Source organism: Panulirus ornatus, chromosome 2, assembly GCF_036320965.1.
Source record: "Panulirus ornatus isolate Po-2019 chromosome 2, ASM3632096v1, whole genome shotgun sequence".
NCBI lineage: Eukaryota > Metazoa > Arthropoda > Malacostraca > Decapoda > Palinuridae > Panulirus > Panulirus ornatus.
Window position 1 is genome coordinate 55,918,214 of NC_092225.1, and position 24,903 is coordinate 55,943,116.

Below are 24,903 nucleotides of genomic sequence, written 5' to 3' on the forward strand. Positions count from 1 at the left end.
AGCTTCTCATACCCAACAGTCTTCATACTTGCCCCTACTTTCAAAACTATTGCATTCACTCCTAACAAGCCCATCATAAACAAATTTAAACAACCATGGAGGACATACACCACCCGCCGCAAACATCTATTCAGTGAGATCCAATCACTTTCCTCTTCTTCTACACGTTACTTATACACATGCCTTACATCCTTGATAAAAACTTTTCACTGCTTCTAACAACTTGCCCACCACCATAAATTCTTAATTACCTTCACAAAGCATTTCTCTATCAAACTCTATCTCTTGCCTTCTAAGATCCATAAATGCTACATACAAATCCATTTGCTTTTCTATGTATTTCTCACATACATTCTTCAAAGCAAAACTGATCCACCACATCCTTCTTATTCTTGTGTGAGGCTTAAGGTGAAGATTTGTATTGGGTTTCCAGAAAGAAGAGTGAATGTTGGGTTTGTGAGAGGGTGGTGAGAGTAAGTGAGCTTGGGAAGGAGACTTGTTATGTGAGGAAGTACCAGGAGAGGCTGAGTACAGAATGGAAAAAGGTGAGAACAATGGAAGTAAGGGAAGTGGGGGAGGAATGGGATGTATTTAGGGAATCAGTGATGGATTGCGCAAAAGATGCTTGTGGCATGAGAAGAGTCGGAGGTGGGTTGATTAGAAAGGGTAGTGAGTGGTGGGATGAAGAAGTAAGATTATTAGTGAAAGAGAAGAGAGAGGCATTTGGACGATTTTTGCAGGGAAAAAATGCAATTGAGTGGGAGATGTATAAAAGAAAGAGACAGGAGGTCAAGAGAAAGGTGCAAGAGGTGAAAAAAAGGGCAAATGAGAGTTGGGGTGAGAGAGTATCATTAAATTTTAGGGAGAATAAAAAGATGTTCTGGAAGGAGGTAAATAAAGTGCGTAAGACAAGGGAGCAAATGGGAACTTCAGAAGGGCACAAATGGGGAGGTGATAACAAGTAGTGGTGATGTGAGAAGGAAATGGAGTGAGTATTTTGAAGGTTTGTTGAATGTGTTTGATGATAGAGTGGTAGATATAGGGTGTTTTGGTTGAGGTGTTGTGCAAAGTGAGAGGGTTAGGGAAAATGATTTGGTAAACACAGAAGAGGTAGTAAAAGCTTTGCGGAAGATGAAAGCCGGCAAGGCAGCAGGTTTGGATGGTATTGCAGTGGAATTTATTAAAAAAGGGGGTGACTGTATTATTGACTGGTTGGTAAGGTTATTTAATGTATGTATGACTCGAGGATGTAAGGCATGTGTACGTGTAGGAAGAGAGGAAAGTGATTGGTTCTCAGTGAATGTAGGTTTGCGGCAGGGGTGTGTGATGTCTCCATGGTTTAATTTGTTTATGGATGGGGTTGTTAGGGAGGTGAATGCAAGAGTTTTGGAAAGAGGGGCCAATATGAAGTCTGTTGGGGATGAGAGAGCTTGGGAAGTGAGTCAGTTGTTGTTCGCTGATGATACAGCACTGGTGGCTGATTCATGTGAGAAACTGCAGAAGCTGGTGACTGAGTTTGGTAAAGCGTGTGAAAGAAGAAAGTTAAGAGTAAATGTGAATAAGAGCAAGGTTATTAGCTACAGTAGGGTTGAGGGTCAAGTTAATTGGGAGGTAAGTTTGAATGGAGAAAAACTGGAGGAAGTAAAGTGTTTTAGATATCTGGGAGTGGATCTGGCAGCGGATGGAACCATGGAAGCGGAAGTGGATCATAGGGTGGGGAGGGGGGCGAAAATCCTGGGTGCCTTGAAGAATGTGTGGAAGTCGAGAACATCATCTCGGAAAGCAAAAATGGGTATGTTTGAAGGAATAGCGGTTCCAACAATGTTGTATGGTTGCGAGGCGTGGGCTATGGATAGAGTTGTGCGCAGGAGGATGGATGTGCTGGAAATGAGATGTTTGAGGACAATGTGTGGTGTGAGGTGGTTTGATCGAGTAAGTAACGTAAGGGTAAGAGAGATGTGTGGAAATAAAAAGAGCGTGGTTGAGAAAGCAGAAGAGGGTGTTTTGAAATGGTTTGGGCACATGGAGAGAATGAGTGAGGAAAGATTGACCAACAGGATATATGTGTCGGAGGTGGAGGGAACGAGAAGTGGGAGACCAAATTGGAGGTGGAAAGATGGAGTGAAAAAGATTTTGTGTGATCGGGGCCTGAACATGCAGGAGGGTGAAAGGAGGGCAAGGAATAGAGTAAATTGGATCGATGTGGATTGAATCAGGGCATGTGAAGCGTGTGGGGTAAACCATGGAAAGCTATGTAGGTATGTATATTTGCGTGTGTGGACGTATGTATATACATGTGTATGGGGTTGGGTTGGGCCATTTCTTTCGTCTGTTTCCTTGCGCTACCTCGCAAATGCGGGAGACCGAAAAAAAAAAAAAAAAAGACTCATGGTGAGGTGCCTGAGGATTGGTGGAATGCGTGCATAGTGCCATTGTACAAAGGCAAAGGGGATAAGAGTGAGTGCTCAAATTACAGAGTTATAAGTTTGTTCACTATTCCTGGTAAATGATATGGGAGGGTATTGACTGAGAGGGTGAAGGCATGTACAGCGCATCAGATTGGGGAAGAGCAGTGTGGTTTCAGAAGTAACTAAACATATCAAAAAAAAAAAAAAAAAAAAAAAAAAAAAAAAAAAAAAGTTCACTAATTGATACCAGTGGTAGAGACCTAGCGCTGTGTGTTTCAGGGTTAATGAAAATGCTACACACATTGCACTTATTACATTTTTTACTAGTGTTGTGTCACATTATGTCAGGGGTTCCCAACCTGGGTCACATTTATACTTCTCTTTGGTATACTGGAGTATGAAAGTATAACCATGGTATATACTAATGTACAGTGTACACCATGAGTAACATAGAACTTAAGCAATATAGAGCAAACTCATTACAAATCAGCTGATAAAGAAAGCAGCCAACTAGGCAAGCTCTCCTCCCTCTTTTTTTCCATGTTACAAAATTACATATATGTAGCAATTCAAAATTCATTAACACATAAAAATCATACGAACGCATTCTAGTCTAGTCTAGAGACTAATTAGAAGGTACCCAGCAGCTTTCTGTTTCAGTTGCACACAAGCATTAGTCATAATTGTTAATATAGTGTCATTTCTGAGCAACGTTAGCTGCATAAAATTTTTCATGTGACGTACTCATATTTGTCAATTACTTTTATTAATTCTTACATAATTTACATTATGAAGTAGTTACCTCTGCCAGGAGGTATTGGTTTTGCCAGCATTTATTTATTCATACATTCATTTGTTCGTGTGTCAGCAGGATTACCCAAAAATCAAAATTTTTTCCCAATAGTTATAAGGAAAGTAAAGTTTGCAATGAAGATAAGATTACTAAGCATACATACAATACTATACATAAAATTGGCAAGCAAAAATTATGTATTAGAATAAAATAAATGAAGTATTCTTAAATACAGGACTACTATTCATCAGGAATAGAATAAAAGTATAGAATAAGCTGACCTTGAATTCTTAACTTTTTTATCTTTTTTTTTTTGTCCACATTACTTTTAAATATCTAAGTTTAGGACTAAGAATTTTCACATATCTTAACAACAGTCATTGCATGCTAAGAAAAAAATTATTTCCTCCAATTATGATTCTCGTTGAGAAGGTCTATGGTCGGCAACTCACTCGGGAGCCGATTGAATTACCACTTAGCATATTTCAGCCACAGACAACAACAACAACCATCACATTCACCACTTGCTCCCTGTCGAACTCCACACATGCACACAAACACAACTAAACACAACTGCTCACTCAATCAAACAATCACTCATGTTAAGGAAATTCATTGTCTTTACATCAACTGCTTTTGTTATTTATAATAAACATTTTCTTTCTTCCCTACAGTTATAGGAGGAGCAAAAATCACAGTCTTCAGAGACTTATTTACAGTTGGGATTTACATCCACTAAGAACAATGGTATCCACATTCCAGGGTGTACTTAAAAAAAAGAATAAAAAAATAAAAAGGCAATAATTCAAGGAAGTTTTCACTCAACAACTGAAGAGAGTTCACCCGTAGTATTTTCCAACAAACTAGTAGAGCAGTGAAGGCATTCTATGAAGTTTCACTTATAACTGCCAAACAAAAGAAAGCTCAAACCACTGGAGAAGACTTTGTCCTTCCAGCAGCAAAAGAAATGGTATGTTGCATCCCTGAAGATGAATCTGCAAAAAAAATTAACTATCTCCCCATCTAACATTACAGTCCAATGACGAATAGAAGAAATGTCAGTAGACATTCTGCAGCAAGTGATTGATGAGATTCATAAGTCTGAAATTGGGTTTGCAATTCAACTCGATGAGTCTACAGAAGACAAATTGTGCTCAGTTAGTTGTATTTGTTTGGTAAGTATGAATTGAAGGCATTAAGGAAGAGTTATTGATTACTGCAGCACTAGAAGCAACAACTAAAGCAGATGATATCTTTGAAATGGTATATCTATTTTTCATACAGCATGAAATAAACTGAGAAAATCTGGAAGTCTGCACAACTGATGGGGTACCAGGAATGTCAGGACAAAGGTCTGGATTCAGATCTTGTGTCATGGAAGTAGCTCTTCATATGACATGCACTGCATGATCCATTGGTTTGCTTTAGCAATGCAGGGTCCTGCCTTTAGCCTAGAGAGCTATCCAGTGTATCATCACTGGTGGTCACGAGGGTTAGCCATGAAAAAGGGTGTGCCCATGTTCTCTATGACTGGGAACCAAGTTGGCATTGTTTATCAGTGCTCCAGGAGTGACCCCTATCGATCCCAAGTACATTTTCAGTGCTGTTAAACACACTGATTCTCTCATTGTTTGTGGTTGTTTTTCTTATTATGGAATTGGTGACCTTTTATGCTGCCCAGGCATCAAACCACGAATCAGCACAACTACCTTGAGCTACTGATGGGCTGCTTACCAGACTGTTTTCAGAAGTGCTATGAGGACCTGTTCATGCAGGATGGCGTCCTTGCTATACAGCAAAATCTGTGAAGTAGAGGCTTACTGACTGTGGAATTCACTTCATCAACGATTGGCCTGGAAACAGCCCTGACATTAATCCAATAAGAGAACTTGTGGAGCATCATTACACATCGAATTTCAGTGAAGGATGCTAGCAATGGCCCCTAGCTCAAGGCAGTCATTCTTGAAGAGTGGCATAATTTGGACCCACAGATTCTCAAGAAGTTGGCAGAATCAGCATCTTCATGCCTTGAAGAATGTATAAAGAGGAGAGGGAAGCAAATTACCTGTCAAAACTGTATATCAATAAAACTAATGAAGAGTTTATAAATATTTATATCACTGGCACTGTCGAGGTGTGTATATAACAGATATGGACGGTACATATCAAGATATTCTATAAATTCACTAAGTTCAATTTATCAATATCAATAGGTTTGTGGCAGGGGTGTGTGATGTCTCCATGGTTGTTTAATTTGTTTATGGATGGGGTTGTTAGGGAGGTAAATGCAAGAGTTTTGGAAAGAGGGGCAAGTATGAAGTCTGTTGGGGATGAGAGAGCTTGGGAAGTGAGTCAGTTGTTCGCTGATGATACAGCGCTGGTGGCTGATTCATGTGAGAAACTGCAGAAGCTGGTGACTGAGTTTGGTAAAGTGTGTGAAAGAAGAAAGTTAAGAGTAAATGTGAATAAGAGCAAGGTAATTAGGTACAGTAGGGTTGAGGGTCAAGTCAATTGGGAGGTGAGTTTGAATGGAGAAAAACTGGAGGAAGTGAAGTGTTTTAGATATCTGGGAGTGGATCTGGCATCGGATGGAACCATGAAAGCGGAAGTGGATCATAGGGTGGGGGAGGGGGCGAAAATTCTGGGAGCCTTGAAGAATGTGTGGAAGTCGAGAACATTATCTCGGAAAGCAAAAATGGGTATGTTTGAAGGAATAGTGGTTCCAACAATGTTGTATGGTTGCAAGGCGTGGGCTATGGATAGAGTTGTGCGCAGGAGGATGGATGTGCTGGAAATGAGATGTTTGAGGACAATGTGTGGTGTGAGGTGGTTTGATCGAGTAAGTAACGTAAGGGTAAGAGAGATGTGTGGAAATAAAAAGAGTGTGGTTGAGAGAGCAGAAGAGAGTGTTTTGAAATGGTTTGGTCACATGGAGAGAATGAGTGAGGAAAGATTGACCAAGAGGATATATGTGTCGGAGGTGGAGGGAACGAGGAGAAGAGGGAGACCAAATTGGAGGTGGAAAGATGGAGTGAAAAAGATTTTGTGTGATCGGGGCCTGAACATGCAGGAGGGTGAAAGGAGGGCAAGGAATAGAGTGAATTGGAGCGATGTGGTATACCGGGGTTGACGTGCTGTCAGTGGATTGAATCAGGGCATGTGAAGCGTCTGGGGTAAACCATGGAAAGCTGTGTAGGTATGTATAGTTGCGTGTGTGGATGTATGTATATACATGTGTATGGGGGTGGGTTGGGCCATTTCTTTCGTCTGTTTCCTTGCGCTACCTCACAAACGCGGGAGACAGCTACAAAAAAAAAAAAAAAAAAAAAAAAAAAAAAAAAAAAATCCTTATACAGTCTCTTACAGATTTCATAATATAAAATAAATATAATTTTATAAATTCTTGATCCTTAATTTTAAGGGATACATGGGAACTTGTCAGAATGCCAAATGGGTACAGAGGAACAAAAAGGTTGGGAACCCCTGCATTGTGTCATCACCAAGGTTCTGGGAGAGTGGTGTCAGAAGGCATAATATCATGGGCTGACTAGTGAAACTGGCTGATAATAATCCAGTTTAAGCAAGATAAAACATGCTTGTGAAGAACAAAAGGGTAATAAGCATCATCTAAGTGATCAGGTTGATAAGCAACTGCCAGCCAATTCAGCAGATTGAGTTTGAAAAACTTTTATTTACAATTACCCTAAGACCTCTTTCTCAGAAAAAAATCATAAATGTTACCCTGAACCTCTTTCCATGTGCTCCAGCAGCCCAAGGCTGCACTACTTGTAGTAGTAGACAGGAAATGATGGATTACTTAGGAGAGCAAAGCTCTTTGATGAGACTGTACTCTCAATGATACAGCCTTGCCAAAGGTGACTTTCCACTTAGAGTGTAATCTCATGCAGGTAGAGTATCTGAAAAGAATATTGTAAGCAAGGCTTATGCACCTGGTCATGTGAAGAAAGATGATGAGAGGCAAGTGTTCTGGGAGCAGCTGAGTGAGTGTCTTAGCAGCTTTGGTGCACAAGATCAGGGTGATTTAAATGTGGTCAGTAATGTGGCAGTTGAGGGCATAATTGGTGTACATGGGGGTATTCAGTGTTGTGAATGGAAAAGGTGAAGAGCTTATGGATTTGTATGCTGAAAAAAGACTGGTGATTGGGAATACCTGGTTAAAAAAGAGACATACATAAGTATACGTATGTAAGTAGGATAGATGGTCAAAGGGTATTATCGGATTACATGTAAATTGATAGGCATGGGTGTTAATGTGCTGAGATGGGCAGCTGGAGGGATGTCTGATGACTATCTTGTGGAGGTGAAGGTGTAGATTTGAAGAGGTTTTCAAAAAAGAAGAGAGTGGTGAGAGTAAGTGATCCTAAAAAGGACACTTGTGTGAGGAAGTACCAGGAGAGACTGAGTGCAGAACTGCAAAAAGGTGAGAGCAAGTGATGCGAGGAATTGGATGTAATTAGAGAAGCAGTGATGGCATGCGCAAAAGATGCATGTAGCATGAGAAAGGTGGGAGGTGGGTAGATTAGAAAGGGTAGTGAGTGGTGGGATGAAAAAGTCAGTTGTTAAGGAGAGAGAAAAGAGAGGCATTTGGATGATACTTACAAGGAGAGAGTGCAATTGACTGAAAGATGTATAAAAGAAAGCTGTAGGAGGTCAAGAGGAAGGTGCAAGGGATGACAAAGAGGGCAAATGAGAGTTGGAGTGAGAGAGCACCATTAAACTTAAGGGAGATTAAAAAGATGTTTTGAGGGTGGTAAATAACATGCATAAGAGAACCAATGGGAACAGGTGAAGGGGGAAAGGGGGAAGTAATAACAGGAAGTGATGAGAGAGAAGCAGATGGAGTGAGTATTTTGAAGGTTTGTTGAATGTGTTTGACGATAGAGTGGCAAGCATATGTTGGGTGTTTTGGCTGAAGTGATGTGCTAAGTGAGGGGGTCAGGGAGAATGGTTTGGTTAAGGGAGAAGAGGTAGTGAAAGCTTTGTGGAAGATGAAATCCGGCAAGGCGGCAGGTTTGGAAGGTACTGCAGTAGAACTTATTAAGAAGGGGGGTGACTGTTGTTGACTGGTTGGTAAGGATATTCAGTGTATGCATGGATCATGGTGAAGTGCCCAAAGATTGGCAGAATGCATGCATAGTGCCACAGTACAAATGCAAAGGGGATAAAGGTGAGTGTTCAAACTACAGATGCATAAGTTTGTTGTGTAATCCTGGGAAATTGTATGGGAGGGTATTGACTGAGAGGGTAAAAGCATGTACAGAGCATCAGACTGGGGAAGAGAAGTGTGCTTTCATAAGTGGTAGAGGACGTGTGGATCAGGTGTTTGCTTTGAAGACTGTGTGTGAGAAATATTTAGAAAAACAGATGGATTTATATGAAGATTTTATGGATCTGGAGAATATGGTGTACATGGGGTATATGGTGTGGGAGGGAAGCTGCTAGAAGCAGTGAAAAGTTTTTCCCAAGGATGTAAGGCATGTGTATGAGTGGAAAGAGAGGAGAGTGCTTAGTTACCGATGAAGGTCAGTCTGTAGCAGGGATGTGTGATGTCCCCATGGCTATGTAATGTTTATGGGTGGGGTGGTTAGGGAGGTAAATGCAAGAGTTTTGGAGAGAGGGGTGAGCATGCAGTCTGTTGGGGATGAGAGGGCTTGGAAAGCGAGTCAGCTGTTCACTGATGATATCGTGCTGGTGGCTGATTCATGTGAGAAACTGCAGAAGTTGGTGACTGAGTTTGGAAAAGTGTGTGAACGAAGAAAGGTGAAAGTAAATGTGAATAAGAGCAAGGTTATTAGGTTCACCAAGGTTGAGGGACAATTCAACTGGGACGAATGTTTGAAGGGAGAAAAATTGGAGGAAGTGAAGTGTTTTTCAGATATCTGAGAGTGGACTTAGCAAAGAATGGAATCATGGAAGTGGAAGCGATTCACACGGTGAGGGAGGGGGCGAAGGTACTGGGAGCATTGAAGAATGTATGGAAGGAGAGAACATTATCTCAGAGAACACAAATGGATATGTTTGAAGGAATAGTAGTTCCAACAATATTACATGGCTGTGAGGCATGGGCTATAGATAGGGTTGTAGGGAGGAGGGCGCATGTGTCGGTAATGAAATATTTGAGGACAATATGTTGTGTGAGGAGAATTGATCGGGTAAGTAAGGAAAGATTAAGAGAGATGAGTGGAAATAAAAAGGGTGAAGCTGAGAGAGCAGAAAAGGGTGTGTTGAAATGGCTTAGACATATGGAAAGAATGAGTGAGGAAAGATTGACAAAGAGGATGTATGTGGCAGAGGCGAAGGAAACAAGAAGCAGGAAATCAAACAGGAGGTGGAAGGATGGAGAGAAAAAGATTTTGAGCAACCAGGGCTGAACATACAGAATCGTGGGAGTGCAAGGAATAGACTGAATTGGAACAATGTGGTATACCAAGATCGACATGCTATCAATAGACTGAACCATGGTATGTGAAGCATCTGGGGTAAATCATGGAAAGCTCTGTGGGCCCTGGATGTAGATAGGCAGCTGTGGTTTCGGTGCATTGCACATGACAGCTAGAGACAGTGTGAACGAACTGTGGCCTTTTCATCTGTTTTCCATGCACTACCTCGCTGAGGTAAGGGGTAGTGATGGTTTTCTGTGGGGCAGGGTAGCACCAGAAATGGATGAAGGTAAGCAAACACGAATACGTACATGTGTATATATGTGTATGTGTATGTATATGTTGATATGTATATGTATGTTTATGTGCATGTATGGACGCTTATGTAGATATTTGTGTACATGAGTGGATGGGCCATTCTTAAGTCTGTTTCCTTGCGCTACCTCACTGATGCAGGAAACAGGGATCTAGTATAATAAATAAACATAATAACAAGCCAATGAAAGTTCTAAGTATTTCTATAGCATAAGAGTAGAATATGAATTGAATAGAAAGACTGAGGACATGATTAATGCAGACTGCATACATAAATTTATGATTTAAGAAGTGAAAAGAGAAAATGTTCAAGAGATTGGAGCCAACACAAGTAAAACTCCCTAACCATACAGTACAAAAAAAAAGGTATTACATGTTGTATATAAAAGGTTCTGAGACTGGGCAGCATGAGTGTAAAACTATTTCGCCATACTACACAAATAGTAATCATATGCAATGTTTTTCTTTAAAGCCCTTTTGCTTTTACTTACCGCAAAAGCTGCAGCAGAAATGCCTGTTGGCTCATTTACAACCTCCTCTTCACTTGTCTCTGACTCTGACTCAGAGTCAGACATGAAGAAGCGGGAAGTCATGGTAAAGGTTGTCTACTCCCGTAAGTGGAAGACCTGCAAACAAAAATTCATTAACTTAAAACAGAGCCTCAATTTTCAATGCACTGAAATCTTGACATCACTTTTCTTTAGGGTTCCTATTTGTTTTCAAAAGTGGAAAAATCATTAATAACCATAATGGATTTCTTTCACTCCATCTGCATCAAATTATAAATATTTGCTTGAAAATCTAACAACAAAATAACTCAGGCTATATAGATTACCTCCATATGTTTTTAGCAAGAAAAATGTGACAGCACATTTGTAATTACCAATTTGTACAGTATATGATGAGAGTTCTCCACTCATGAGCCCCCACCCCTCTCATAAACTTTCAAACTTCAACAATGGAATTGTTGCTGCTGTTCTAAAAGTGATATAAGAGTATGGGATTCTCCTCATTCAATCTTAAAAATAATCCTCCAGTAACAAAAAAATCATTAGTGGCCAGGTTAATGAAGTAGACAGAAAATGTGGGATTGGATAATACATTAGGTAAATATACCAATAAACAAAAAATACACTTTCCTGCCAGTATTTATGCTTCAATGTCACATGGTTCCATCACAGGTGAATTTTCATAAGTGAAACAAGTAACCCAAATAACTTTGCCTTAATCATTTGGCTTGGAAGGTAAATAGAGATCAATTATCTATGGAGATATTGGAATCTGATCCTTTATGAGAGATCTCATAGGCATTGATTCAAGCCCTAAATACAAATGAAATCAAACAGCAACATACCATTGGGTCTTACCAAGGCTATTTGTAATAGTGGAGAAAAGAAAAAACTATAGATTATTGAGGCAAGAGTAGAAAAGATATATAACATATACATTATACTTTGTCGCTGTCTCCCGTGTCAGGGAGGTAGTGCAACCCACCCACATACACATGTATATACATAGACGTCCACACACGCACATATACATACCTATACATTTCAATGTACTGTTGACTGGTTGGTAAGGTTATTTAATGTATGTATGACTCATGGTGAGGTGCCTGAGGATTGGCGGGATGCTTGCATAGTGCCATTGTACAAAGGCAAAGGGGAAGAGTGAGTGCTCAAATTACAGAGGTATAAGTTTGTTGAGTATTCCTGGTAAATTATATGGGAGGGTATTGATTGAGAGGGTGAAGGCATGTACAGAGCATCAGATTAGGGAAGAGCAGCGTGGTTTCAGAAGTGGTAGAGGATGTGTGGATCAGGTGTTTGCTTTGAAGAATGTATGAGAAATACTTAGAAAAGCAAATGGATTTGTATGTAGCATTTATGGATCTGGAGAAGGCATATGATAAGAGTTGATAGAGATACTCTGTGGAAGGTATTAAGAATATATGGTGTGGGAGGCAAGCTGTTAAAAGCAGTGAAAAGTATTTATCGAGGATGTAAGGCATGCGTACGTGTAGGAAGAGGAAAGTGATTAGTTCTCAGCAAACGTAGGTTTGCGGTAGGGGTGTGTGATGTCTCCATGGTTGTTTAATTTGTTTATGGACGGGGTTGTTAGGGAGGTGAATGCAAGAGTTTTGGAGAGAGGGGCAAGTATGCAGTCTGTTGTGGATGAGAGAGCTTGGGAAGTGAGTCAGTTGTTGTTCGCTGATGATACAGCGCTGGTGGCTGATTCATGTGAGAAACTGCAGAAGCTGGTGACGGAGTTTGGTAAAGTGTGTGAAAGAAGAAAGTTAAGAGTAAATGTGAATAAGAGCAAGGTTATTAGGTACAGTAGGGTTGAGGGACAAGTCAATTGGGAGGTAAGTTTGAATGGAGAAAAACTGGAGGAAATGAGGTGTTTTAGATATCTGGGGGTGGATTTGGCAGCGGATGTAACCATGGAAGTGGAAGTGAATCATAGGGTGGGGGAGGGGGAGAAAATTCTGGGAGCCTTTTAGAATGTGTGGAAGTCGAGAACATTATCTCAGAAAGCAAAAATGGGTATGTTTGAAGGAATACTGGTTCCAACAATGTTGTATGGTTGCGAGGCGTGGATTATAGATAGAGTTGTGCGCAGGAGGGTGGATGTGCTGGAAATGAGATGTTTGAGGACAATATGTGGTGTGAGGTGGTTTGATCGAGTAAGTAATAATAGGGTAAGAGAGATGTGTGGTAATAAAAAGAGTGTGGTTGAGAGAGCAGAAGAGGGTGTTTTGAAATGGTTTGGTCACATGGAGAGAACTGGAGAGGAAATATTGACCAAGAGGATATGTGTCAGAGGAGGAGGGAACGAGGAGAAGTGGGAGACCAAATTGGAGGTGGAAAGATGGAGTGAAAAAGATTTTGAGTGATCGGGGCCTGAACATGCAGGAGGGTGAAAGGCGTGCAAGGAATAGAGTGAATTGGAACGATGTGGTATACCGGGGTCGACGTGCTGTCAATAAATTGAACCAGGGCATGTGAAGCGTCTGGGGTGAAGCATGCAAAGTTCTGTGGGGCCTGGATGTGGAAAGGGAGCTGTGGTTTCGGTGCATTATTACATGACAGCTAGAGACTGAGTGTGAACGAATGTGGCCTTTGTTGTCTTTCCTAGCGCTACCTCGCACACATGAGGGGGGAGGGGATTGTTATTCCATGTGTGGCGAGGCGGCGATGGGTATAAATAAAGGCAGACAGTATGAATTATGTACATGTGTATATATGTATATGTCTGTGTGTGTATATATATGTATACATTGAGATGTATAGGTATGTATATTTGCATGTGTGGACATGTATGTATATACATGTGTATGTGGTTGTGTTGGGCCATTCTTTCGTCTGCTTCCTTGCGCTACCTCGCTAACGCGGGAGACAGCGACAAAGCAAAATAATATTTTGTTTTTTTTGCTTTGTTGCTGTCTCCCGCGTTTGCGAGGTAGCGCAAGGAAACAGACGAAAGAAATGGCCCAACCCACCCCCATACACATGTATATACATACACGTCCACACACGCAAATATACATACCTACACAGCTTTCCATGGTTTACCCCAGACACTTCACATGCCCTGATTCAATCCACTGACAGCACGTCAACCACGGTATACCACATCGATCCAATTCAATCTATTCCTTGCCCTCCTTTCACCCTCCTGCATGTTCAGGCCCTGATCACACAAAATCTTTTTCACTCGCATCTTTCCACCTCCAATTTGGTCTCCCACTTCTCGTTCCCTCCACCTCCGACACATATATCCTCTTGGTCAATCTTTCCTCACTCATTCTCTCCATGTGCCCAAACCATTTCAAAACACCCTCTTCTGCTCTCTCAACCACGCTCTTTTTATTTCCACACATCTCTCTTACCCTTACGTTACTTACTCGATCAAACCACCTCACACCACACATTGTCCTCAAACATCTCATTTCCAGCACATCCACCCTCCTGCGCACAACTCTATCCATAGCCCACGCCTCGCAACCATACAACATTGTTGGAACCACTATTCCTTCAAACATACCCATTTTTGCTTTCCGAGATAATGTTCTCGACTTCCACACATTCTTCAAGGCTCCCAGGATTTTCGCCCCCTCCCCCACCCTATGATCCACTTCCGCTTCCATGGTTCCATCCGCTGCCAGATCCACTCCCAGATATCTAAAACACTTTACTTCCTCCAGTTTTTCTCCATTCAAACTTACCTCCCAATTGACTTGACCCTCAACCCTACTGTACCTAATAACCTTGCTCTTATTCACATTTACTCTTAACTTTCTTCTTCCACACACTTTACCAAACTCAGTCACCAGCTTCTGCAGTTTCTCACATGAATCAGCCACCAGCGCTGTATCATCAGCGAACAACTGACTAAATATATAAATATATATATATATATATATATATATATATATATATATATATATATATTTATCCCTGGGGATAGGGGAGAAAAAATACTTCCCACATATTCCCTTCGTGTCGTAGAAGGCGACTAAAAGGGGAGGGAGCGGGGGGGGGGGGGCTGGAAATCCTCCCCTCTCGTTTTTTTTTTTTTTATTTTTCCAAAAGAAGGAACAGAGAATTGGGCCAGGTGAGGGTATTCCCTCAAAGGCCCAGTCCTCTGTTCTTAACGCTACCTCACTAATGCGGGAAATGGCGAATAGTTTGAAAGAAAATATATATATATATATATATATATATATATATATATATATACACACACACACACACACGTGGACAGCACGTCGACCCCAGTATACCACATCGTTCCAATTCACTCTGTTCCTTGCACACCTTTCACCCTCCTGCATGTTCAGGCCCCGATCGCTCAAAATCTTTTTCACTCCTTCCTTCCACCTCCAATTTGGTCTCCCACTTCTCGTTCCCTCCATCTATGACACATATATCCTCTTTGTCAATCTTTCCACACTCATTCTCTCGATGTGATCAAACCATTTCAAAACACCCTTTTCTGCTTTCTCAACCACACTCTTTTTATTACCACACATCTCTCTTACCCTTTCATTACTTGATAAAACCACCTCACACCACATATTGTCCTAAAACATCTCATTTCCAATACATCCACCCTCATCCGCACAACTCTATCTAAAGCCCACAACTCGCAACCATTTAACATTGTTGGTACCACTATTCCTTCAAACATACCCATTTTTGCTTTCCGAGATAATGTTCTTGCCTCAAACATATTTTTCAACGTTTCCAGAACTTTCACCCCCTCCCCTACCCTGTGACTAACTTCTGCTTCCATGGTTCCATCCACTGCCAAACACACTCACAGATATCGAAAACACTTCACTTCCTCCAGCTTTTCTCCATTCAAACTTACCTCACAAATGACTTGTCCCTCAATCCTACTGTACTAATAACCTTGCTCTTATTCACATTTACTCTCAGCTTTCTTCTTTCACACACTTTACCAAACTCAGTCACCAGCTTCTGCAGTTTCTCACCCAAATCAGCCACCAGCGCTGTATCATCAGCGAACAACAACTGACTCACTTCCCAAGCCCTCTCATCCACAACAGACTGCATTCTTGCCCCTCTCTCCAAAACTCTTACATTCACCTCTTAACATCCCCATCCATAAACAAATTAAACAACCATGGAGACATCACGCACCCCTGCCGCAAACCGACATTCACTGAGAACCAATCACTTTCCTCTCTTCCTACGCATACACATGCCTTACATCCTCGATAAAAAAGATGGAAAAGATATATATATTTTTAAAAGAGGAAGACCTGTAAACTTATCTATGCATAAATGTATCTATGGCACTGCTTTCAACTACTATAATGCTAAATCATTCCATATGTTACCAAGCCTAATAGAAAAAAGTACTCTGCCTTATTCAAGGTAAAATGTTTGCCCACAAGTTAATATCCATTAAAACGAATGAAATCAGTTGAATCTCTCCTTAAGTAGCTCATTAAATTGAAGTTATCAAAAGCCCTGAATTATTCTAATTACCTGTATCAGTTCACCTCTCCACTTCTTTTCTAAGCCACACAGATATAATTTGTTAAGTCAGCTCAAAGGATTTATTTCTCTGGCTTGTAATCATCTTGGTAGCTCTACTCTGGACTACTTCCATTCATTCTGTCTTTCCTCAAGTAGGGTGACCAAAACTGAATACAATATTCAAGACATGGACTCATCAGTGAGTCGTATAGATTGATAATTTCCCAATACTTAAATTTGAAAGTTCTTCCTATGAATCCAAGAATTTTGTTCTCCCTTTTTACAGCTTCAGTGTGCACTGCTTGCATGGCTTTAAGTCAAGAGAGATTATTACATCCAAGTCCTTTTTCTCAGTTACCTTTTGTAGGTCACCAGAATTCATACTGTTGCTTGGTGCAATGCTTGCACAGCTTCAGGTCATGAGAGACTATTACATCCTAAATCCTTTTCCTCCATTACCTTTTGTAGGTCAACAGAATTCATATAGTTGCTTGTCTTTTCATTTTCATTAGCTATATGTAAAACTTTGCGCTGCTCAATATCAAAATTCATTTGCTATCTGTTAGTCAAGCACATCAGTTTCTCTAAGTCAGTTTGAACCTACATAAGTTCAGTTTCTTTTGTTGATTTATTTCCCAACTTAGTATCATCCACTAATTTACAGATCTAACAGAAGTCCATTATCAATGTCATTAATATTTATGAAAAAAAAAAACAGGTCCCAAGAGTGATCCCTGAAGCAAACCACGTATGCCCAACCCTTCCAAGGTTTGACTACTAATCACTCCTCTTTGTTTACATCCTGTCTGTCAATTTCCCAACCATCGAAGTACAACACCATCCATACTTTGTGACATAACTTCTGTTTAGTAACCTTTAATGAGGAAATTTATCATTTGCTTTTTGAGAGTCAAAACAGATAATATCAACTGCTTTATATTCATCTACATATGGTTTATTTCACACAATAAATCAAGCAAATTTGTCAAACAAGCAATTTCAGCAAAAACCATGCTGAGTTTGTATATTAAGTGGTGGTCCTATAAATGATTTACAATCTTATCCTGAATGATGCTTTCCAATACTGTACCAACGACTTGTTAAACTACTTGGATGATAATTCCCAGTGATTTATTACCTTTTTTTGAATGATGCTTCCAATACTGTATCAACTATAACTGTTAAACTAATTGGATGATAATTCCCAGAGTGATTTATTACCTATTTTTTTTTTTGAATGTCTGTGTTACACTGGCAAATTCCCACTCCTCGGGAACATTTACCACAGCAAGTGGCTTTTTGAAAAGAGCGGCCAGTAGTTTGAGTACCTCATTTTCTTCTCCATTCAGTCAATCCATATCTCTGACATCTGTTCCAATTGGAACTCCCTCAATAAGGTGGCCAAAGCAACAGTCTCCATACCTAAAGAACTCCAGTGCTGCTTCTTAGCCTTTAATGCCTCACCCTTAACATGCCACTGGCAAAGGGCAAGTCTAGTGCAGGGTTTGCAGAGGCTCCTACCAAATGTTCCTAAAGACTACTTCTATCTAGAGCTTCTACCCACTACGTCTATCTAATAATCCTGCCTAATTGTTCCTATCCACTACTTCTATCTACAGCTCCTACCATTTTGCCTAAAGGCAGGGCTTACCCATAAAGCTCACCGCAGGAAAATCTAGTTATGAAGAATGAGCCGCATGAGTAAAGTGTTAAGAGATACATATGACAAGGAGAGACTGAATGCTGTGGAAAGAATGCTAGTAGTCCACATGTTAGTGAGGCACAAAAAGGCAGCTACCTAGGTTTGAGGAGTGCAACCTGACAACCACTAATGCATGAGTTTTTCAAGACTACACTCACAATCAGCAGGTAAAGCATATCAAATGTGAAATATTTCTTTATATCTAACCAAGATCCAGAAAGGCTATAACATTAAAATTATCCTCAAAAGCAATTTCTTCCAACTCATAAAATATGTTACAAACGCTCCCACCATTTACATATTTTGATATATGACAGATGCTTTTCATCACTATTACATTTGTGAGCAGCAATGGGAACTAGGGGACTGTTTCCCTGAATTTTAATCTGACCTCTCCATCCCTGTTTGTCACCTGCCTTGTTTCTTATTTCTACCAGAGAAGCAACCTCAGGCTTTTCTCCAACCTGCACTAGCTGATCTGTTCTGCTATTTACTGTAACTGCCTTGTTCCCTAACTCTCTCTGTGAGATGACCCCCTACTATCCAGGAGATGGCTGCTAGCTGCTCTGCTTTACCATGTTCATTACCTACATGCACTTAATTTCTTACTTCTAGCTGACACATCCTGCCATGTTGCCATCAGCTCCAATCCCTCTCTTTATTTTCTCACATCTCTTACTTTCAAAAGAGAGAGCCTCATGCATCATACCTCTTACTTGATCACAGACCACTCATCATCTTGCTATTAAAGGACCGACTAAACCTGGCTTTAACCCTCTCCACTGACTCTAGTAAAGGCAGCACGCCTGCTCAACATCAGTGGATCTCATCCACTGCATTCTGCCAGTAAAAAAATTCCTATTTTGATAAAAGGCAACAATTCATCTGAACGTTATTTATTCAAACAGATATTTACACCTATTGCCTGGATAACCATTCACTTCCGACTCCTGTACAAAGCAGAACACCACACATGGGGATCTCATCCTTGTTCCTAATTCTATATATAATGCCTTGTAACTGCCTATCAGCTCCTAACTCCTAATCTTTCCAATGTCTTTGCCTCCTGCACTGACACAAGCAATGGTGCTCATTTCCATTACCTGACACAATGTTATCCATTCTATCTATGACATGTCCCACCTTAGCACCAGGAAAACAGATCCTCATCCTATTTTTCTTATTTATTTTATTTATTTATTTTGCTTTGTCGCTGTCTCCTGCGTTAGCGAGGTAGCACAAGGAAACAGACGAAAGAATGGCCCAATCCACCCACATACACATGTATATACATACACATCCACACACGCAAATATACATACCTATACATCTCAATGTATACATATATATACACACAGAGACATATATACACATGTACATAATTCATACTATCTGCCTTTATTTATTCCCATCGCCACCTCGCCACACATGGAATAACAACCCCCTCCCTACTCGTGTGCGAGGTAGTGCTAGGAAAAGACAACAAAGGCCCCATTCGTTCACACTCAGTCTCTAACAGTCGTGTAATAATGAACCGAAACCACAGCTCGCTTTCCAAATCCAGGCCCCACAGAACTTTCCATGCTTTACCCCAGACGCTTAACATGCCCTGGTTCAATCCATTGACAGCATGTCAACCCTGGTATACCACATCGTTCCAATTCACTCTATTCCTTACACGCCTTTCACCCTCCTGCATGTTCAGGCCCCGATCACACAAAATCTTCTTCACTCCATCTTTCCACCTCCAATTTGGTCTCCCTCTTCTCCTCGTTCCCTCCATCTCCAACACATATATCCTCTTGGTCAATCTTTCCTCACTCATTCTCTCCATGTGCCCAAACCATTTCAAAACACCCTCTTCTGCTCTCTCAACCACGCTCTTTTTATTTCCACACATCTCTCTTACCCTTACGTTACTTACTCGATCAAACCACCTCACACCACACATTGTCCTCAAACATCTCATTTCCAGCACATCCATCCTCCTGCGCACCACTCTATCCATAGCCCACGCCTCGCAACCATACAACATTGTTGGAACCACTATTCCTTCAAACATACCCATTTTTGCTTTCCGAGATAATGTTCTCGACTTCCACACATTCTTCAAGGCTCCCAGAATTTTCGCCCCCTCCCCCACCCTATGATCCACTTCCGCTTCCATGGTTCCATCCGCTGCCAGATCCACTCCCAGATATCTAAAACACTTCACTTTCTCCAGTTTTATTTTGATTTGTCGCTGTCTCCCGCATTAGCGAGGTAGCACAAGGAAAGACAAAAGAATGGCCCAATCCACCCACATACACATGTATATACATACACATCCACATACGCAAATATACATACCTATAAATCTCAATGTATACATATATATACACACACAGACATATATACACATGTACATAATTCATACTATCTGCCTTTATTTATTCCCATTGCCACCTCGCCACACATGGAATAACAACCCCCTCCCCACTCGTGTGCGAGGTAGTGCTAGGAAAAGACAACAAAGGCCACATTCGTTCACACTCAGTCTCTAGCAGTCATGTAATAATGAACCAAAACCACAGCTCCCTTTCCAAATCCAGGCCCCACAGAACTTTCCATGCTTTACCCCAGACGCTTAACATGCCCTGGTTCAATCCATTGACAGCACGTCGACCCCGGTATACCACATCGTTCCAATTCACTCTATTCCTTGCACGCCTTTCACCCTCCTGCATGTTCAGGCCCCGATCACTCAAAATCTTTTTCACTCCATCGTTCCACCTCCAATTGGTCTCCCACTTCTCTTCGTTCCCTCCACCTCTGACACATATATCCTCTTGGTCAATCTTTCCTCACTCATTCTCTCCATGTGACCAAACCATTTCAAAACACCCTCTTCTGCTCTCTCAACCACACTCTTTTTGTTTCCACACATCTCTCTTACCGTTACATTACTAACTCAATCAAACCACCTCACACCACATACTGTCCTCAAACATCTCATTTCCAGCACATCCACCCTCCTGCGCACAACTCTATCCATAGCCCACGCCTCGCAACCATACGACATTGTTGGAACCACTATTCCTTCAAACATACCCATTTTTGCTTTCCGAGATAATGTTCTCGACTTCCACACATTCTTCAAGGCTCCCAGAATTTTCGCCCCCTCCCCCATCCTATGATCCACTTCCGCTTCCATGGTTCCATCCGCTGCCAATCCACTCCCAGATATCTAAAATCACTTTACTTCCCCAGTTTTTTTCTCCATTCAAACTCACCTCCCAGTTACTTGATCCCTCCCAACCCTACTGTACCAATAACCTTGCTCTATTCACATTTACTCTCAACTTCTCTTTCACACACTTTACCAAACTCATCACCACTTCTGCAGTTCTCCCATCCCACACCGTAATTCAAAACCTCATTGCTTCTCACACTACATGCTAAACTGCTCTTATCAATCAGCGCAAACAACTGACCACACAATTCACTTCCCAAGCTCTCTACCACTCAACGCATACTTGCCCTCTTTCCAAACCTTGCATTACTCAACCTCAAAAAATACAATACATCAAAGCAAACACCTGACCACACTTCCTCTCCCACAACACTTACTCCGTAAACCCTCTCACAACTGCCTCCCCAATTTAACTTCAGCATCTTACACTTACATGCCTTCTCACACTAAGCTACTCAATTTCTTTAATATTTCCCTCATTCTTCAAACAACACTATCAACTCCTACCACTTCTGCAGCAACTACATCATCACTCATCATACCTTAAATTACCTCTCACCTAACTGATGGAGCACTCATTCTTATCCCCTTTGCCTTTGTACAATGGCACTATGCAAGCATTCCACCAATCCTCAGGCACCTCACCATGAATCATACATACATTAAATAACCTTACCAACAAGTCAACAATACAGTCACCCCCTTTTTTTAATAAATTCCACTGCAATACCATCTAAACCCGCCGCCTTGCCGGCTTTCATTTTCCGCAAAGCTTTTACTACCTCTTCTCTGTTTACCAAATCATTTTCCCTAACCCTCTGACTCTGCACACCACCTTGACCAAAACACCCTATATCTGCCACTCTATCATCAAACACATTCAACAAACCTTCAAAATACTCACTCCATCTCCTTCTCACATCACCACTACTTGTTATCACCCCCCCATTAGCCCCCTTCACTGAAGTTCCCATTTGCTCCCTTGTCTTATGCACTTTATTTACCTCCTTCCAGAACATCTTTTTAGTCTCCCTAAAATTTAATGATACTCTCTCACCCCAACTCTCATTTGCCCTCTTTTTCACCTCTTGCACCTTTCTCTTGACCTCCTGCCTCTTTCTTTTATACGTCTCCCACTCATTTGCATTTTTTCCCTGCAAAAATCGTCCAAATGCCTCTCTTCTCTTTCACTAATAATCTTACTTCTTCATCCCACTACTCACTACCCTTTCAAATCAATCCATCTCCCACGCTTCTCATGCCACAAGCTTCTTTTGCACAAGCCATCACTGCTTCCCTAAATACATCCCATTCCTTCCCCACTCCCCTTACCTACTTTGTTCTCACCTTTTTCCATTCTGTACTCAGTCTCTCCTGGTACTTCCTCACACAAGTCTCCTTCCCAAGCTCACTTACTCTCTTCACCCCAACATCCTCTCTTCTTTTCTGAAAACCCCTACAAATCTTCACCTTCACCTCCACAAGAAAATGATCAGACATCTCTCGAGTTGCACGTCTCAGCACATTAACATCCCAAAGTCTATCGCAAGCCAATCAATTAACACGTAATCCAATAACGCTTTCTGGCCATCTCTCCTACTTACATAATACCCCGTCCCTAAGCATAACTTGTCACTAATGATCAAAACCTTTATCGTCTTCGCGTCCAGCCCCATATGGTGGATTTACCAGTCTCCTCCTCTGGCTCTTCATGTAGTGCACTACACTCATCCTCTAGTACAAAGAAATAGTTCCTGCACTTCTCTTTCAACACTGTCCTTTTAAGTCGCAACATGAGTAGTGTTACAAATGCCTTACTTACACTACCAACTGGATAATTTCCTAGTTTAAGGTTGCCATTTCCAAGGAATCTTTACAATTTGTAAAAGTGATACTGGGTGTGGGACTTTTGGTGTAACACCTGTAACTCCATCAATTCTAAGTGTCTGTAAAGTGGGCAGGGCTTTGAAGCAGAGGGAAAACAAGAGGTAAAAACATTCAAAATCAACTTTGGACATTTTAAGTGGTGCATTTACAACACTTTTGCTAAAATCTTGAAAATGGTATATGAACAGGATAGATGCCTATGTTTGATGCCATTTTCTATTTTGTCCTAATGCATAGCAGAACATTAAGATAGTGACCATCCTGCGGATCCTGACCAAAAACACTCATCAAATGCTTGTTCAGTTTTTGTGTAAATACACAAAGTGAATGTTATTGGGAGTGGATTTGGTAGTGGATGGAACCATGGAAGCTGAAGAGTCATAAGGTGGGGCAGGGGGCAAAAGTTCTGGGAACGTTGAAGAATGTAAGGAAGGCGAGAACATTACCTCGGAAAGCAAAAATGGGTATGTTTGAAGGAATAGTAGGTTCCAACAATGTTACATGGTTGTGAGATGTATGCTATAGATAGAGTTGTGCGGAGGAGGGTGGATGTGCTGGAAATGAGATGCTTGAGGACAATATGTGGTGTGAGGAGGTTTGATCAAGTAAGTAATGAAAGGGTAAGAGAGATGTGTGGTAATAAAAAGTGTGGGTGAGAGAGCAGAGAAGGTGTTTTGAAATGGTTTGGCAACATGGAGAGAATGACAAAGATTGACAAAGAGGATATATGTGTCAGAGGTGGAGGGGATGAGGAGAAGAGGGAGACCGAATTGGAGGTGGAAATATGGAGTGGAAAAAATTTTGAGTGATCAGGGCCTGAACATACAGGAGGGTGAAAGGCATGCAAGGAATAGAGTGAATTGGAACTATGTGGTATACCGGGGTTGACATGCTGTCAGTGGATTGAACCAGGGCATGTGAAGCGTCTGGGGTAAACCACGGAAACTTTTGTGGGGCCTGGATGTGGAAAAGGAGCAGTGGTTTCGGTGCATTATACATGACATCTAGAGACTGAATGTGAACGAATGTGGCCTTTGTTGTCTTTTCCTAGTGCTACCTTGCGCACATATGGGGGGAGGGGGTTGTCATTTCATGTGTGACGGGGTAGCGACAGGAATGAATAAGGGCAGGCAGTATGAATTATGTACATGTGTATATATGTATATGTCTGTGTGTGTGTATATATATATATATGTATACATTGAGATGTATAGGTATGTATGTGCGTGTGTGGACGTGTATGTATAGACATGTGTATGTGGGTGGGTTGGGCCATTCTTTCGTCAGTTTCCTTGCGCTACCTTGCTAATGTGGGAGACAGCGATGAAGTATAATAAAATAAAAAAATAAAATATAAATATTTCTTTTTACTTTGGAGGCTCCAGTCACAAACAATGGTCAACAACATGGTTGGGCCTGAACTGAAATACAGAGAGGATTATAACAGGGAAAAAGAAAAGTCAAGGAAAAGTATTTATGAATTTTGGAGGACATGAAAATCCTGTCTTTTAAAATGTTACTGGGAAAGGCATAAATGGGGTAGTTAAAAAGCTTCATGGTGCAGAGGAAAAAAAGTATCAAAATGACCCACCCTTGAGTTGCCAAAGTAATCATGTGATGGAGAAGCTTGCCAAGCATTCCACGGTCTAGCTAGTGGTGGAGGCACAAAAACTGCCACCTCTCAGGAGCAAAAACCCAAGTTATACTGATAGAAGACAGAAAGGTTACACCTATAGAGGGCGGAGAGTGAACCACCACTGCAGGTAGAAAACAGTGGTCAAGTTTGGAAGGTAGCCTTGGTTAGTTGATAAGTCGGACTGCTTTCAACTCAACTCTGTCAAGTAAGGAGGTACGGCTATAACTACCCCATGTGTAAGAGCAGTACTCCATACAAGTACGAATCAATCCTTTGTATAAACAGAACAACTACTCAGAAGAAAAGAAGTTTCAACATCTAAACAGGACAACTAGTTTCCTAAAGGAAGACAGCTATTTCTGTCATGTGGGGTTTCCAAGAAACAGTGGATGCTACAGTAATACCAAGTATGAGGGATGTTAGAATAATACCATGTTCAATGTGTCAAAGGAGAGACAAAAGTTGAGATTTTAAAAATAGATATGGGTAGAAACTAAGCCTTTCAGGCATTAAACTCA

General features: G+C 41.1%; 1 protein-coding gene across 8 annotated transcripts in view; it reads right to left on the reverse strand.

Annotated features, from left to right (window-relative positions):
* Positions 1-24,903, reverse strand: part of LOC139756557 (uncharacterized) — a 119,041-nt gene that overhangs the window by 50,564 nt on the left and 43,574 nt on the right. For all 8 annotated transcript variants that reach the window (XM_071676164.1, XM_071676171.1, XM_071676177.1 and 5 more), the window contains exon 2: positions 10,409-10,543. The gene's annotated coding sequence lies outside the window, so the exon portion shown is untranslated. The remainder of the gene's footprint in view (positions 1-10,408; positions 10,544-24,903) is intronic.